General features: G+C 35.8%; 1 protein-coding gene across 3 annotated transcripts in view; it reads left to right on the top strand.

Moving 5' to 3' along the window:
- The first annotated feature begins 2,440 nt into the window (after nt 1-2,440).
- RBBP8 (RB binding protein 8, endonuclease) overlaps nt 2,441-17,301 on the top strand; it is a 109,408-nt gene continuing 94,547 nt past the window's right edge. For 2 of the 3 annotated variants that reach the window (XM_080821093.1, XM_080821089.1), the window contains exon 1: nt 2,441-2,647. The gene's annotated coding sequence lies outside the window, so the exon portion shown is untranslated. The remainder of the gene's footprint in view (nt 2,648-17,301) is intronic. The other variant, XM_080821091.1, reaches the window with a different exon arrangement.

Below are 17,301 nucleotides of genomic sequence, written 5' to 3'. Positions count from 1 at the left end.
GATTGAACCCCTATTGGGCTGTCTGCTCAGCAGGGAGCTTGCTTCCCCCTCCCCCTCTGCCTGCCTGTCTGACTACTTGTGGTTTCTCTCTCTCTGTCAAATAAATAAATAAAATCTTTTTTAAAAATAATGGAAACAAACATTCACATGTTTAACTACCATATTTAACAAGTTTTACTTTTAGCTGACATTTTATGGGGCCTTTACTGATTTGGGATAATACTTCACATGAATTACAGTAGTTGAAGCTTTCAGTAACTCTAGAGAGTTAGGTGCTATTATTTTCATTCACATTTTATAAGTAAAACAGATGTTTAATTCACGTGACAAAACTAATTTAATGGAACAAAACTGGGATGGAAACCAACCAAGTCTTTCCAACTCCCAAAGTCCATTTTCCTAACCAATTAAGCAATCTTGTTAATTTATACACATTTCACACTAGAGCATGGGTCAGCAAACTATAGCCTACTCATCAAATCCAGCCTATCACCTGTTTTTATAAAGTTTTATTGGAATATAGCCACACCCATTCTTTGACTATGGTTTATGTCTGCATTTGTGCTACAATGTCAGAGGTGAATAGTTGAAACAGAGACAATCTGTCCCACGAACCCTAGATATTTACTCTTTGATCATTTGTGGAAAAACTTGCTGAAAATAATCTTACTACAAGTTTTAAGGTCATGGTGTCCTCTGGTACTTTTAAAGCTTTTATTACTGTATCAAATCAAAAACATTCTTTTTATTGTTCCTTCAACCTTTTGTTATCCTGCAGATAGCAATCTTTGGTCATGGTTAAAAAAGAAAGTCTCTAAACCAATCTCCTTTGTGAAGTCTTTCCCATACTCAATCATACTTGCTCCCTTTTCTGTGCTCCTACCTCAATTATTATAATTATAGTACTTAATGCAGTTTCATTCACATAATAGTTACCAGTTGTGATTCCTTAGGATCTAGCAAGTGCTGGGCCTGAGTAGATATTTACTTAATAAGCATTTACTAAATGCTTTCTAAGTGTCAGTGTTCTAGACACTGGTGATATAAAAGTAAATATGGCAACTTTTAATATAGAAGAGAGACTGAGCATGAAGTCTGGGCCTATGGTCCCTGCAACAGCGGCAGCAGGTCACCAGAGTGCTGAGGTACATTCAGGCCTACGGAATCAGAATCTCCAGAGGTAAAGCCCAGTGATCTGTTCATAATCAGCACTTCAGGTGATACTTAAGTAGGAAAGTTTGAGAATCACTGCGTCAGTAGATAGGAAAGGCTGTTTCTAAATGAGCAAATATTATGAGAAGAACAAATCTCACTTGATCCCTCTTAATACAACCAATTTCTGTCAAAATATGATCATCTGTTGTTTATTTCTTCCTTCCAAAAGATTACTAGGCATACTTAACTGGGAACTTGGACCTTGCTCCCCTCTCTTACTAAACTTCTCTTTTATACGTTATAACCCTGTACTTGGCACAGTTCCTGGCACGTAGTAGGTATCAATGATTTGAATATCCGAAGTATGGGGTGCCTGGGTGGCTCAGTGGGTTAAAGCCTCTGCCTTCGGCTCGGGTCATGATCCCAGGGCCCTGGGATCGAGCCCCACATCGGGCTCTCTGCTCAGCAGGGAGCCTGCTTCCCTTCCTCTCTCTCTCTCTCTCTCTGCCCACCTCTCTGCCTGCTTGAGATCTCTGCCTGTCAAATAAATAAATAAAATCTTTAAAAAAAAAATGAATATCCAAAGTAAAACCTTTCAAGGTGTCCTAGCCTGTAGAAATAGTAGTTTTTCTAGCTTTAGACTGGAATGATATGAGGATCATTTGAATACAAGGAAGATAACATACCCAGGCAAACATCTGATCAACCTATACCTTGTTTTCCTCCCTCTAGAAATTCTTCCTTCTAGTTCTCAGGGCCACTACCCTTGTGGGGAATATGATCCTCCCTCTCAAGGCTAAGCTAGACCAAGCAGAGCCAAGCGGACTAGTGGAAGAAGTCAGGCGTTATGGATTCTTCTTCATTGTAGATAATCTCTTTCTAGAGGCTTTAATCTGCAGAAAGCCCTGGAGTACATTTTAAAAAGGATTACCTACCTCTGAGGCTGATAGATACTCAAGTATCTACAATGAGAGGTTTATAACAATGGACTTTTGCTATGCCTGACATAGATCTATCCCTCCCACTAGAACTCTGAATTATTTTGCTGGAGGCTACAACATTCTGAGTAGTTTGTCGGGAGTTGATGGGAGGTGGGGATAACTCACCCATACAAGCTTAGCAGAGCTGAGCCGCTGCAGCTTGTTGGGCTAGCCTTTGATGCAGACTGGTTGGACAGGTTCTGGGTCTACAGAAGAACCGGTTTGACTGGCCTGTTATGCCAACATATTCTGGTTTGATTCCATGTTCCACAGACGGTAGAAACCTGCCCAGCCAGTTAAATGAAAGGCATATTAGGTTATCCATTGCACAGTGTATATAGCTTAGATGCAGCAGGACTCTTCCACATAGCAGTAGTGTCTAGCAAACTCTAGCGTGGTCTAGAGAGGTGGCTTCCTCTGATTTTACGGTTAAAGTTTGTAGCTTCAGAAGTCAGAAGTGAAACACCTTACGCTTTTGACCCAGAGCAGAGAGTTTCTAAATAAATTGAAAGGTAAGTTAACATGTTTTTTATATTCCTCAATTTTCTATGCACTTTTTGAAGGTTAAATTAAGAAATGTTGTTTAAACAGATACCTATTTTTAATATGATAATACCTGGATTATACCTTTCTGTAAAGTTGGTTAGATATTGTTTCATGATACACGTAAGTTCATTGATTTGTTTAGATAAAGATTATTTGGTATATAATACACTAGACTTTTGCTACACTTTTCTGTAAGTTGGCCATGGCTATAGTCATGAAGAAAGCTGGGTTGAATAATTTTGCTAAATATATTCACCTATTAATGATTCATCTTAAGCCATCTACTTCTTTGATAATATACTATTATGTTTTATAGGCTGTTGCTAGATGGTAACAGTTTTATATGGTAAATCTAATTGTGAATATGATAATAATTGCCTTTTTAAGGCATAAAAAAATAGCGTTGGCCTGCCTGGTGATCCCAAGTACATTACAGGAACAATTCACAGTAAGAATTGGGGAGTGTGAAAAACAAAGATTGTGGAATCTGGTAACTGATTAACTATTGGAGCTCAAAAGTACTTGCTGAGCTGAATAGAAAGGAATGAAGACAGGTTTTGTCATGCCTATTAGGTCTGAAAAACTTTTTAAGTTAAAGAATATTTGGATCTTCCCTTTATATTATATTTTAAAATAATTATTGTACCCCTCTCTTCCACTGATGCAACTAATTTATTTTTAAGTAGTTTGTGTCATTTAAAGTCAAAGTTACCAATCCCTTTATATTTATTTTGGTTACCAAACTCCCCTCTTAGTTATTAATATTGGATTGAATTAAATGCACATATCTTCCAGGCATCAATTAACATAGCAGCTGACATATGAATTTATCTGGGAATTAAAATAACTTTTTAAAACAGAATCATACTGAATACTTTCCTGTCAAGAGCTGTTTGTAGGTCATTTTAATATGACTTTGTTTTAAACTGAGCAAGACTGATGCATCTTCTTCATTTTCCCTAGGGTCCTCACTTTGTCATGATGTTCAAACTCAAAGGCTCTAAGAGTTTCTTTAGGATGTTATTAAAGAATTTTTTTTTAAGTGAGAAATAATGTTCAGATGAGATATCATTTTTTTGCAGGGAAGGTCTGGATGCTTTTCAGTCCCACTCAAAGGCAATTCTGCACAAAACTTCTGACAATTCAGCTAAACTTCTAAAAAGCTAGGTAATGTTGAATCTGCATAAGGAATATGCTGATTCAGCAAACTGAAAGCAATTTTATTCAGCATTAACTGTATTCTGACTATTTTAGGGAGGAATGTGGATCAAAATTTTCCGTCGGTTGAATGCTTCTCTTTTCAATTAGTTTTTGGGCAAGATACAGATATATGTCATTAGAGTATACTTTGTGTTTCTGGTAAGTATGTTATATGTATTAATTTTAAAAATTTTAAACTATAGTGTGTTTGAAATACAGGGCTTACTGTTTAAAGATAAATTTAAGTGAGGATTCCAATTTATTTAGTGAGCATCTTTTATGTTTACAGTTTTGAGGAAAGCTATTTAGAAACTAGATATATATTTCATATAAAATCTATGGGTAAAATTTCAAGCCTAAGTGCACTCTGGATTCTACAGCTTTCATAATAGAATTATGAAATAATAATAGAATTTTCAGTTTCAAATATATGAAATATATTTGAAATATATAAATATATGAATATATGAAATATTTGAAATATATGAAATATATGAAAGCCCTATTAAATATCACCTTTGTGTATTTCCTGTAAATTGACCCCTTTAAAATACTGATGCATTGTGATGTTTTGTTAAGATTAAGGAAATGTGGATTTATAAATCAAATTAGGAAGCTGTAAGTGTATGTGTATATTTTATATAGCCCTACATTATCTCAGGGTCTGGGTCAAAAAGTTTTCTACTCATCTAAAAATCTCTTTATTCTTTAAATGAAGTTGCGAATGCATTCCTTTGTCCTTATTCCTAGCCACTCAGTTTCACACAATGACTCTTTTTGTCAACAATGCTAGCTTTCTTAACAACTGCAACCTCTTTCCTTCCTGAATTCTTCATATGTTTCCTACAAAAAGCACTTAGAATCATGAAATTTTTAAGCTTGAGGAACTCTTAAAGAATAATTCATGCAGAAGCACCTAGGTGGCTTAGTCAGTTAAGCATCTGATGCTTGATCTCAGCTCAGGTCTTGATCTTAGGGCCATGAGCTCAAGCGCTACACTGGGCTCCTCACTGGGCCAGGAGCTTACTTGAAAATAAATAAATAAATAATGCATCCAACTCCTCATTTTTCAGTTGAATAAAAAACCCCAAACGTAGTTAAATCACTACTCTTCACTCTAAAGGTGGAGCTGGGACCAGAACACCCCAGTTTCCAGAATACCAGCCCAAACTAATATTTTTCACTATCCTACACTGAGTCATCTGAATACTACATGAAATCTAATCTACATTTTCTAAAAGAATTGTAAAAAGGTAAAATTATGGTATGTTATGAGTCTCTGCTGACTCATAAACAATAAAAATGCTTATTTCCTTAGTACATATGCTTAGGATATAGTTTAGGATTTGCCTAAGAAGTTAGTACTTCTAAAATTTGGTTAGAGGGGCTCAGTCGGTTAAGTGTCTGCCTTCAGCTCAGGTCATGCTCTCAGGATCCTGGGACTGAGCCCCACACTGGGCTCTCTGCTCAGCAGCAAATCTGCTTCTTCCTGTCCCTCTACCTCTGTGATCTCTCTGGCTCTCACTCCCTCTCAAATAAATACATAAAATCCAAAAAATAAAATAAAATAAAATAAAATTTGGTTAGAATTGGCAGGAAAGTTTCAATAAGGTTATAAAGACCAGAATTGCAAATTCAAAACCCATTTTAGAGGTAATAGAACATGCTTTTTAAGGGGTAAGATTCTTAATACAATGCTTTGCACACAAGTTCTCAAAAAAAAAAAAAATGTTTTAAATGTTTTTAACTTCAGAAATTCCAAAGAAATGGGGCCACAGAAACCTTGAGAACCAAAGGCTCAAAAATTTCACTTCTGATTCCTAGAACTAAAGTTAATTCTCCTAATCCCCTTATTTTTTCACAGGTAAACTTCTTCCTGAAGGATGCTTCTTAACTTTGGTAAATTCAGTTCAGTCCAAGTGGACTCTAAAAAATAATCACTTCATTTGTTTCTCATTTTTAAAATCAAGAGAAAAGGAAGTACACTGGAAAACATATGAGTTTTTGAGTCAAACTAAGATGAATTTGAATACTGGCTGTTACAAACTAGCTCACCCTTGGAAATTAACCCTGAATTCTCTTTCCTCTGTCTGTAAGTTAAGGAAGCTAATACCATTCTCTCAGTTGTTGGGAGGATTAAATGAGATACTGTGCCTAAAACACCTAGCATAGCCAGTAGAACATGGTAGGTGCAACAAATGTCAATATCCTTCCCACCTCTTTAAAAGAACATATAATAAATTTCAGCAAATGGCTTAAGTGAGAGAAGTCAAACTTAGCTTGGAAAACATATTTTGTTTTTGTCAGAGAAATAACAACTAAATTAGCAAACTCGGAGGTGTCAAGGAGGAAGGCCTTCTCCTGCACTATGGTGCTTCTAGCCAGACTCAGAATCAAACTGCCATGAGACAGATTAACAGATTAAACAAGACAGGTTAACGGGGGAAAATCAAACTTAATAGTTGTTTGGGGAATCCACATGGACATGAAATTCCAAAGACAATGAGGCAACATTAAACTTATATGAGCAAGGAGAGGGGTAGGGTCTGATGATACAAAGACAAGGAAGACCATTCCCAAGGTGAAAGGAGGTGTTTGGAAAAATAAAAGTTGTCTTATTATGCAGATAGGTTCCTCAGGTAAAGGAGAATCTCTCTTTTTTTTCTTTTTTTTTAAAGTGGGCTTCTCACCTAATGTGGGGCTGGAACTCACAATCCTGAGGTCAAGAGTTGCATGATCTATTGACTGAGCCAGCCAAGAACCCCTAAAATTTCAAATTTTAATCATCTATACCAAAGGAAGGAAATGTAGCATGGATAGTACAAATTATACCTTACTTGTGCCTCACCTCTAGGTTTTTCAAAGACAGTTCATGTCTATTTGTATCTATTATTTTATATGACATCAGATTAGTTGGCCAAAGATTTCTATATGCTCTAAGGCTTGTGTTCTTTCTAGTACTAATTGAGTTATTTCTTCAGAGCTCTAGAATATGTTTGTTCCTCCAAAAGATTCTCTTCCAAATTAAATTTATTATAGGTCAATATTAAATTATATTTTATTCTCTTGATAATAAATAATGATAGAGAGATTGAGTCCAAAATGTGTTTGGTGTAAGAAGTAAGATGGACTAGGATTTAACATTTCCTAAAAGTAATACTAAATAAGGGATAAATTGATTAAGAGATGAAACTGATGAGCAAAGTTCACACATGAGATATTATGAAATGTTATATCATGGGTCAAAAAGGAGTTCAGAATAGTGTGACAAAACAGTCTAAAAACTTACCTAACTAAAGTTGGGTCAATGGGGTACACCTGGTTGGCTCAGCTGGAAGAGCATGTAACTCTTGATCTTGGGGTCATGAGTTCAAGCCCCATGCTGAGTGAAGAGATTACTAAAAAAACAAAAAACAAAACACTTAAAGGTAAATAAACAAAGTTGGGTTGATGACACATCTCCCAGTGTGTAAATAAAAAGCAGAAAATAGATTATGAATTGATGTTAGAACCAACAAATAGATCCACTTATAACACAAACTGATCTTAGTGAGCTCTTGCAATCAACTTTAATTTCCTGAGAGGTTTTTTTAAAAAGATTTATTTATTTATTTGAAAGAAAGAAGGTACACATGCACAGGCATGAACAGTGGGAAGAGGCAGAAGGAAAGAATGCCAAGCAGACTCCCTGCTGAGCACAGAGCCAAACAGAGGGGCTGGATCTCATGACCCTGAGATCAGGGCCCCAAGATCACCACTGGAGACAAAACCAAGAGTCAGACACGTAGTGACTATGCCAGCCAGAAGCTCCAAATTGTTTTTCTCTTAAAGTAAAAAGCTTCTTTGCAGATGGTATACCTAAAGACAAAAACACCACTTCAACAATGTAGCCCACTAATTATATAACATTCTTATTAAAACTATTTTATTAGATACATAAACAATTTAGTTTTATTTGACTACTCATTAAATTAGTATTCAATTTGCCTATTTATTTTCATGCATTTTGAATGGATATTACCATAAGCAATTAAAAAGAAGACAGGGAGTAACATAAATTTAAAAAATATTTTTGAAATATTTCTTTATAGGGGCGCCTGGTTGACTCAGTCAGTAGAGAATGCAACTCTTAATCTTGGGGTCGTGAGTTCAAGCCCCACATCGGGCATAGAGCTTACTTTAAAAAATATATAATTATTTTAAATTTCTGCATAAAATAGCTAATTTGGATAAATAGGCACTAACAACCAAACTTGCTATGGATCAAAGACTAACTAGGACATAGAAAAGGTTATAGCTCATTCTTAAAGACATACAGACTTAAAAGTAATCAGAAAACTATTGCCTTAGAAGTTATATATTACTGACAAAGTGAAAATATAACTTGCATGACAAATTTTTAGTTTCAAAGTTCTATCTTAAGTCTATTCCCTATTGCCTATCACAAGTATAGTAACTTAGATTAGGAATGAGAAACACTTCCCTCCAACATGAAAACATTTTAAATCTAAAGAATTTCTAAATGAACCTTGAAACATTAAGAAATACAGTATCAGTAACTTTATGTAGCTCGCAGTACAACATATACAGACATGGAACAATATTATAGAACTCTGTGATGTAGATGTCTATTAAAAAAATCTACATTTGGGGCGCCTGGGTGGCTCAGTGGGTTAGGCTGCTGCCTTCGGCTCGGTTCATGATCCCGGGGTCCTGGGATCGAGCCCCGCATCGGGCTCTCTGCTCAGCGGGGAGCCTGCTTCTCCCTCTCTCTCTGCCTGCCTCTCTGCCTACTTGTGATCTGTCTGTCAAATAAATAAATAAAATCTTAAATAAAATAAAATAAAATAAAAAAATCTACATTTAATATATGCAGGTATAAATTGGGAGGGCAAGGTCTCCTAACTGAAAGTAGATGGTAAAATCAGTCACATCTCTAAAAAATATAAATATTGTAACCAATTTTCAATAATACAATAATTACTGAATGGTAAATACCATCTACAAAGCATTTTAGTGAGCTGTTAAATTCTGTTCTAGTCACTTTCCCAGAAATTGTTTAACAAAATTTAAAACAAACATATGTTGCTCAGGAATAAGTATACTATTTTTTAACTATAATATCGAACTAGCCACTAGGACCTGGCTACAGGCCATTCAGCAAGAAAACTGTTCAGTCCAATCCAGCATGATAATATCAGTCTCTTTTTACACAGCTTTGCTTGTTAAGATGTGAGTGTTTACATCTTCGAGATGAATGGCATGTTGTTCTAGGTCCATCAATAAGTGTAAATTAAACACATCTAGCATAAATTAAATTCTCAGCATTCATTGGCACCATAACAAACCACACGTTTATACTAATATTAAAGCTAAGTAAATAATACCAAATCAAATTTCTACAGAGGAAGAGCACAGTGACTCTGAAATTAAAATTGGGTTATCTTTTTAATCTGACTTCCCAGTCTGTGGTTTATTAGCTCCGTTTATTAGAACATGTGATTAATGGTATCCTGATACTAATTCAGTCCCTGTGGAGTAAGTTGGCTTTCATTTATTGCATAGTCACAGATTATCCTCAGTGGTATTATCACTGTAATAACTTATCAATGCTTCTCAAAGTGTAGTCTGTAGACCATCTGACTCACTTGGAGGATGATTATTAAAAATACAGATTCCTAAACTCCATTCTAGACATATCCCATTAGAATCTCTGGTGGGTAGATCCTATGAATCTACATATTTACATATTTTCCAGATTATTCTAATGTCCAGTAAAGTTTTTAAAATGTCAAGAAAAGATTCTCCCAGATCCTTAGGAGCCATGAAGCTGCCTCAGGCTTGCCTGCCAGAAGATGAGAGAGAGGTAGTTAAGAGTTGCCTCATAGGTTGCTAATTTCCTCACATTTTCAGGGGGTGCGTCTGTTTCTAAAGGCCTCAGAGAAGCCCCAGGTGAAGGGCTGTCAGGTTTCACCTTCATGAATCTGGTTGCCATTGGAATGGTTAAAGCAAGCAGGGTCCAAGAGGTGTCCAGTATCTCACTATTATAGGACAAACAGGATCAAACTGCTTTTTCCTTAATTGACCAATATAATTTTAACTAATATACTATGAAACTAAAATGGATTTTCTGAGAAATGAGTAAAGCAATTTCAAAGAGGCAAGTGAGGAACTTTAGCCTATTTTTGTCTGATGTATTTGATCCATTCCCACAAAACCTGAGATGCACTGAAACTTGATCTTTTGTGAGAAAGGCATTTTCTAATAAACTACATTTCATTTCCTGAATTTGGCTGCCAATTTTTAAAGGGCCAGACAGCACCAAATGAACAATAGTATGTACTCTGTAAATAGTTTTTTGTCCAGTATTGATCTACATTAGTCTACATTGCTAAAATTATAGTAAAAATAGATTGACTACACTGGACCCTCAAGTAACACTTCTCATTACAGTGAAATACAGAATTTTGAATAGTAGAAGTTTGTGTTGGACTATGTCCAAGAGGGTCTGGTTACAAGAATTAATTCATTATAACCTTTATGTGATCTTGGAGCATGGCTCTGAAGAATACATTAGAGAAAGGCTCTAGTCAAGTAGATTAAAAACAAAACTGAAATAGCCAGTTATGTGCTTTACTTAAGTAAATATCGTATTTGTTGCATAATTATAAAAACTTAGTTTAGAGAAAATGAGAAAGAAATAGGTATAAGTAAAAAAGAAATCTAATTAAAAGCATATCTTTCATTTAACTTGAATTATGTTAAAACCAAATATCTGAGTTTTTAAAAACAACCCTCTTTTAGACAGTGGTTAAATTAGCTAGTGAATTCATAAGGGTGAAATAGAAAAATTGGACTGAAAAGGGCATAGAATAAAAAAAGGAGAGGACACATACTGTTGAACAAAGGCCATTAAGAAGAGATACTATTTTTAGAAGGAGTTATCAACAATACTCAGATCTTTACTAAATTAGCTCAGATCACCATCAACTTGATGCCAACATCCCCTTTCTTGCACCTGAAGCAGAGCAGATCATAAATCTGTTAGGTAAATAATTTCTTAAAACCACAAATTTCTAAAATACATGAAGAAGGGGCACCTGGATGGCTCAGTGGGTTAAAGCCTCTGCCTTCGGCTCGGGTCGTGGTCCCAGGGCCCTGGGATCGAGCCCCGCGTTGGGCTCTCTGCTTAGCGGGGAGCCTGCTTCCTCCTCTCTCTCTGCTTGCCTCTCTGCCTACTTGTGATCTCTGCCTGTCAAATAAATAAATAAAATCTTTTAAAAAATAAAATAAAATAAAATACACGAAGAAATTAGTTTCCCCTTTCTATACAGTTTTGCAGTTGGGCCAGATGATTTTTAAAGTCCCTTGGAATATAACAGAAATAACACCAATATAATAATTCCACCTGACTTATTTAAACTTAATTACATGAATCAAATAAGAAATCTAAAAGCATTTACATTGTACTTTAATCCCTTCTATAATTATAAATGTCTCAATTTTTGTAACAATTCAATAATTTTACTATGATTACATAACTTCAGCAATTGAAGAGATCTCTCTGATTAGCTGTACTTCTTAAATATATTAACCACAATTTCTTACACTGTTTAGATACATCTATAATTATTCAATTCCATCAACAATCTTGTGTGTAAAATATCCAAGGTCTGCATTACCTTCATATTACTGATAAACTGAGGCACAGAGAAATTAAATTACTTGTTCAGTAGGATTATTATTAAGAATCAAAATTCATTCAACAAATTAGGTGGAGCTGCTGTTGATTTCTCATTGTCAACCACTACAAATATATTATACACTTACAGTTTCTAGAACTCACAATGATTCCCCATAGCAGAACATTTGCACATGCCTTCTGCTTGGAAAGCCTTCTAACACTCTGCTCCCAATAGGCAAGTTGCTTCAAACTTCTATGACATCTTCCTTAAGAAATTTCACATATAGGGGTGTCTGGGTGGCTCAGTCATTTAAGCATCTGCCTTTGGCTCAGATCATGATCTCAGGGTCCTGGGATCGAGCCCCACATCAGGCTCCCCGCTCATGCTTCTCCCTTTGTGCCTCCCCCTGCTCGTACTCTCTCTCTCTGTCAAATAAATAAAGTCTTTAAAAAAATAGAAGTTTCACACATATTCTTTTATTCTTATAATAATCCCTTTGGACACAGTAAGTTTAAGTATTCTCATTTCTCGGTTGGGGAAATAATACTTGTCTAGGAAACATGCGAATTAACAGAGATAGGGCTAGAGTTTAAATCTTAAATCCTGGGTCCTGTCTCCAGCTCAGGACTTGCACAAAATTATAGGCCAGGAATATGTCTATATGCCATCATCAATGTAGAACATAGTTTTTTGGAGCATTCCCTGCTCTGGTCCCTTCTGAGATAACAAGATAATTCAAGACCCCTCCATCAATTTAATTTTAAACTTCCAACACAGAAGAAGCTAAAACTTAAGGCTGGAAAAGCGACTACAAACACTTTTGCTAACTCCATTAAGTCAATTTATGGGACACCTGGGTGGCTCAGTGGGTTAAGCTTCTACTTTCAGCTCAGGTCATGATCTCAGGGTCCTGGGATTGAGCCCGCATCAGACTCTCTGCTCAGCCAGAAGCCTGCTTCTCCCTCTCTCTTTGCCCACCTCTCTGCCTACTTGTGATCTCTCTCTCTCTGTTAAATGAATAAATAAAATCTTAAAAAAAAAGTCAATTTATACTCATCTCTCAAATGTCCACCATTATAAGACACATAAAAGAATGCATATGCCATAATTTCTACTATGTATAATTATTAATGCAGAAAGTCTACAAAACGAACTGAAATTCATCCATATAATAGGTGCCTCACTTCAACCCTGAATGAGACAGCTCAATTTATTTTCCTTTTCTAAATTATGAGACTTAAATTACTATCAAATTTTAAAGTCCTTTTAGTGACCTCATATAAGTTTCTGAAATAAATAGAAAAATGTACCAAGACTGCAAATAAGCCTATAGGTAATAACATTTTTTGAGAGGCGTCTGGGTGGCTCAGTGGGTTAAGTCTCTGCCTTCGGCCCAGGTCATGATCCCAGGGTCCTGGGATCGAGCCCTGCATCAGGCTCTCTGCTCAGCAGGGAACCTGCTTCCCCCTCTCTCTCTGCCTGCCTCTCTGCCTACTTGTGATCAATCTCTCTGTCAAATAAATAAATAAGTAAATCTTTTAAAAAATAATTTTTGATAGGTAATTATTGATCAAAATTCAGAAACTTTATTTGGTTATTTTGTCAAAAATAGTTTTTAAGTTAAAAAAATAGAAAAGCACAGAATAAGCTTTATGTAGATTTTATTATTCAAAAATAACATGGTGTATTGAAAAGAGCATAAATAAGGAGAAAAAAAAAAAAGAAAGAAAGAAAAGAGCATAAATACAGGATTAATGGCCAGAAAACTGGGTTTGGAGTCTTGGGTCAACTTAACTACTAGTTTGTACATACAGTGTTAGTCAAACCAACTAATTTCTCAACCTCTGTGAAAAGATAAAAACTGTAACTATTCTACCTTATGACACAGTTATTTTTAGGTTCAAGGAGAAGATATATAGGAAAAGTACTTTGTATCTTACTATAGCTAATTGTTTTGAATCCATTTTCTATCAGTATTAAACCACTTCTCAACTCATAGGGAATTTCAGGGTAGTATCGATTAAGTCAGAAAGTATAATCCTTTTATGGTTTATATTATCTATACCAAAATATTCTTTAAAAACAATTTAGATTGGTCTGTATTTAGTTGTGAAGGAAATACTCTTGACTACAAAGAGTCATATAAATCTTCTCTTTTTTTTTTTAAGATTTTATTTATTTATTTGACAGAGAGATCACAAGTAGGCAGAGAGGCAGGCAGAGAGAGAGGGGGGAAGCAGGCTCCCTGCTGAGCAGAGAGCCAGATGCGGGGCTCAATCCCAGAACCCTGAGATCATGACCTGAGCTGAAGGCAGCGGCTTAACCCACTGAGCCACCCAGGTGCCCCTAAATCTTCTCTTTTTTATTAGTTTATATTTCAAATACCTTAAAGCTTCTGAGCATATGATTTATCACCCAAACCAGGACATTTTTGAGAGTAAACAGGAGCCCTATTAATAATTAAACCAGAACAAAAGTTATTAACCAGACCTATTGCTAGGAAGCCAGGGGTATGGTCACTTAATTTTTTTTTTTTTTTGAAGATTTCATTTATTTACTTAACAGAGAGTGAGAGAGATCACAAGTAGGCTGAGAGGCTGGCAGAGAGAGAGAGGGAAGCAGGCTCCCTGCTGATGCGGGGCTCAATCCCAGGACCCTGGGATCATGACCTGAGCCGAAGGCAGAGGTTTAACCCACTAAGCCACCCAGGTGCCCCAAGTCACTTTAAAGAAGCATATTAGAGGGGCACCTGGGTGGCTCAGTCGTTAAGATCTGCCTTTGGCTCGGGTCATGATCCCAGCATCAAAGCCAGCTTCTCCCTCTCCCACTCCCCTTGCTTGTGTTCCCACTCTCGCTGTGTCTCTCTGTCAAGTAAGTAAATAAAGTAAATAAATAAATAAATAAAGTAAGTAAGTAAGTAAATAAATAAATAAAATCTTTAAAAAAAATATTAGGTTTGTCTTAGTATTCCAAATAATCCACATAAGTAGTCATTAAGGGTGTGAGATAAATTAAACATAATTTAATTTCTAATACTTCTGACTATAACTTAAGTAAAGTTGATAAAGTATTGGCCAAAACTGAAGGTCTTCTCTAAGAACTAAATTTTAAATGTAAAACATTTTTGGAAAGCTAACTATCAAAGCTTCCTTAAACCTAGATTGACATATGGATTAGGAAAAGCAAAAAGCTGATATTTTAAACAAAGTCTATTTTTATCCAACATAGTTAGAATAGAGAAAAATTGAGAAACAAAGTCTGCCAGTGTGTTTGAAAACATACCTGTAATTTATGAGGCATAAGTACATTAAAGATCAAAACTAATTGTCAGGATTGAATAAATGATGGAAAAAACAGCATATAAGATGCAAATCATTTTTTAAAAAGTGGACAAAGCAATGAATATTAAATGTGTTTGCTCTTGTGAACCTACTAAGGAATGCTTTAATTAATAGACTTCAACTGTCAGTGATTTATTCCTACAGTTAATCCTTCATAATACTTCCCATTTACATTACTGTACATAAATATTGTTCCCACAGCTTCCATCATGGTAGCATATGTATACAGAATGCAAGTATAGTACTAGATACTGGATAAAAAGGTTAATATAAGTTTTACAAGATTCTCAAAATAAAATCCACTTTTCTATTCTACAGTCTTAGTGATCGCTCTTAAATTCTTTTATCATCTCCACAGCAGTTAAGCTCTGAAGTTCTTATAAGTCAGTGTTAGGAGATAAGACATAAGGGCTAACTAACAAAATTCCTGGGCTTCATAGACCTATACGCATAGGTATGAAATATTACCAAGCAGCCACTATATTGTAAAATCATTGACCTGGAAGAAAAGAAGTCCCTTTCCATTCATAAAAAGTCATTTTGCTGTAACAGATCATTGCATATATAAGAGATCATTAGCATTCTTGATCAGCCTGCCATCAATTTAAACCCAGGCACCTAACCAAGCATAGAGCGTATCATGTAGTGTATAGAAATCTTTATCAAGTATAAAGAGATAGTTCCTAAATTGGACAAATTATATATCTAATAAAACTCTGCCCATGACTGATGTGAAATGAAGTAGCTAAGTGAATGATATTTAAAAACACAAACAAAAAAATTACTTTGTTTATAAAGAGAAATGAAGAAGGTATATGGAGCCATAGTAAAACTCAAAACAAAGCTTCTGATATCTAAGTTGGAAGTTGGCCAGACTACATGAGGCTAATTTTTCTAATTGGAAAGCAATGTATAATCTTTAATGTTCATTGTAAGTACCTTAATGACCATTAAGACTGCCAAAACAAAAACTGTAAGACTGACATCCTTTCTAGAATGTTAAATACATTTCTTAAAACAATTATAAAACTGCTCAACCCAACTGGAATCTTGCCACCATCAATTCAAATCATAAACAAAACATTTTGGCACTTGGGGCAAGATCAACACCCCAAACAACACTTAGTATTTATTGTAAATAACTTAAAAAACTAAATCAAGTGTTCAAGTTGACACAAATGCTGACAATTAACATAATTTTCTTTTGTCTCAAAACTTCTTTTCCTTCTTATCTCTCCAACAGCCTTTTGTCTTGTTCTTGAAGCAGTTCTAACTGTAGACAGCCCACCCCAGTTTACTAGTATTGTGTGCTCAGATTACAGGACGGTATTATGTAAATAATCATAATCACTTTTAAATTTTTTGCCTGGGGATACAGGCCCTCAATGTTGGGTGGGAGGAGAGGAATGGGATAATGTGGGGAGTGGGAAAGAGAGAAGAAACGCCCAGCACAAACAGCAGAAATAGCCTCAGTCTAGGAATCAGTTTTCTGTGTTCTAGTCCTAGTTCCTGTTCTTCAGCTAAACCATGTAACTTCACTTGTTCATTCAACATTCATTTGTTCATTATATAAACTATGTTAGGTCTGTGCTGCCCAACATAGTAATCACTAGACATGTGTGACTTTGAGCACTTGAAACACTTGAGCTAATCCAAATTGAGTTGTGTTGTACTCGTGAATAATTTTTTATATTGATCATATTTGGGCAATGGAGAGCCACTAAGTGTTTTAAGCAAGGAAATGCCAGGATCAGAAATAATGGTTTAGATTTCTGGCAGCTGTGTGGAGACCTCGTTAAGGCAAGGAAGACTGGAAGCAAGGAGGCTATAGTCTATGTAAGAAATATCAGGACCTAGGGGCGCTTGGGTGGTTCAGTGGATTAAAGCCTCTGCCTTCGGCTCAGGCCATGATCCCAGGGTCCTGGGATCAAGCCCCACATTGGGCTCTCTGCTCAAACTGGGAACCTGCTTCCCCCTCTCTCTCTGCCTGTCTCTCTGCCTACTTGTGATCTGTCTGCCAAATAAATAAAATCTTAAAAAAAAAAAAAAAAGAAATATCAGATCCTAAACAAGGGCATAATGGAAAGGAAAGCACTGATTTAAAACTATTATTCAGGAGATAACACCAATATAATATAGGGATTTACTTGTCCTAACTCCATGGAAAAGGGTTTGATTTTATTCTAAGGTGATGGGAAGACCCTGGAATGTTTTTAGCAGGGCAGCATCTTGTTCTGACTTCGGTTTCTATTTTTTCTTTTTAACATTTTATTTGAGAGAGAAAGAGAGCGCGTGCATGAGAGCACGCAAGCAAAGAGAGAGGCGGTGGAGAAGCATACTCCCCATTGGGCAGGGAGCCCCACACAGCTCCATCCCAGGACCCTGAGATCATGA

Source organism: Martes martes, assembly GCF_963455335.1.
Source record: "Martes martes genome assembly, chromosome: 13".
NCBI lineage: Eukaryota > Metazoa > Chordata > Mammalia > Carnivora > Mustelidae > Martes > Martes martes.
Note: the sequence above shows the minus strand (reverse complement) of the source record. Positions and strands in the feature narration are given on the sequence as shown.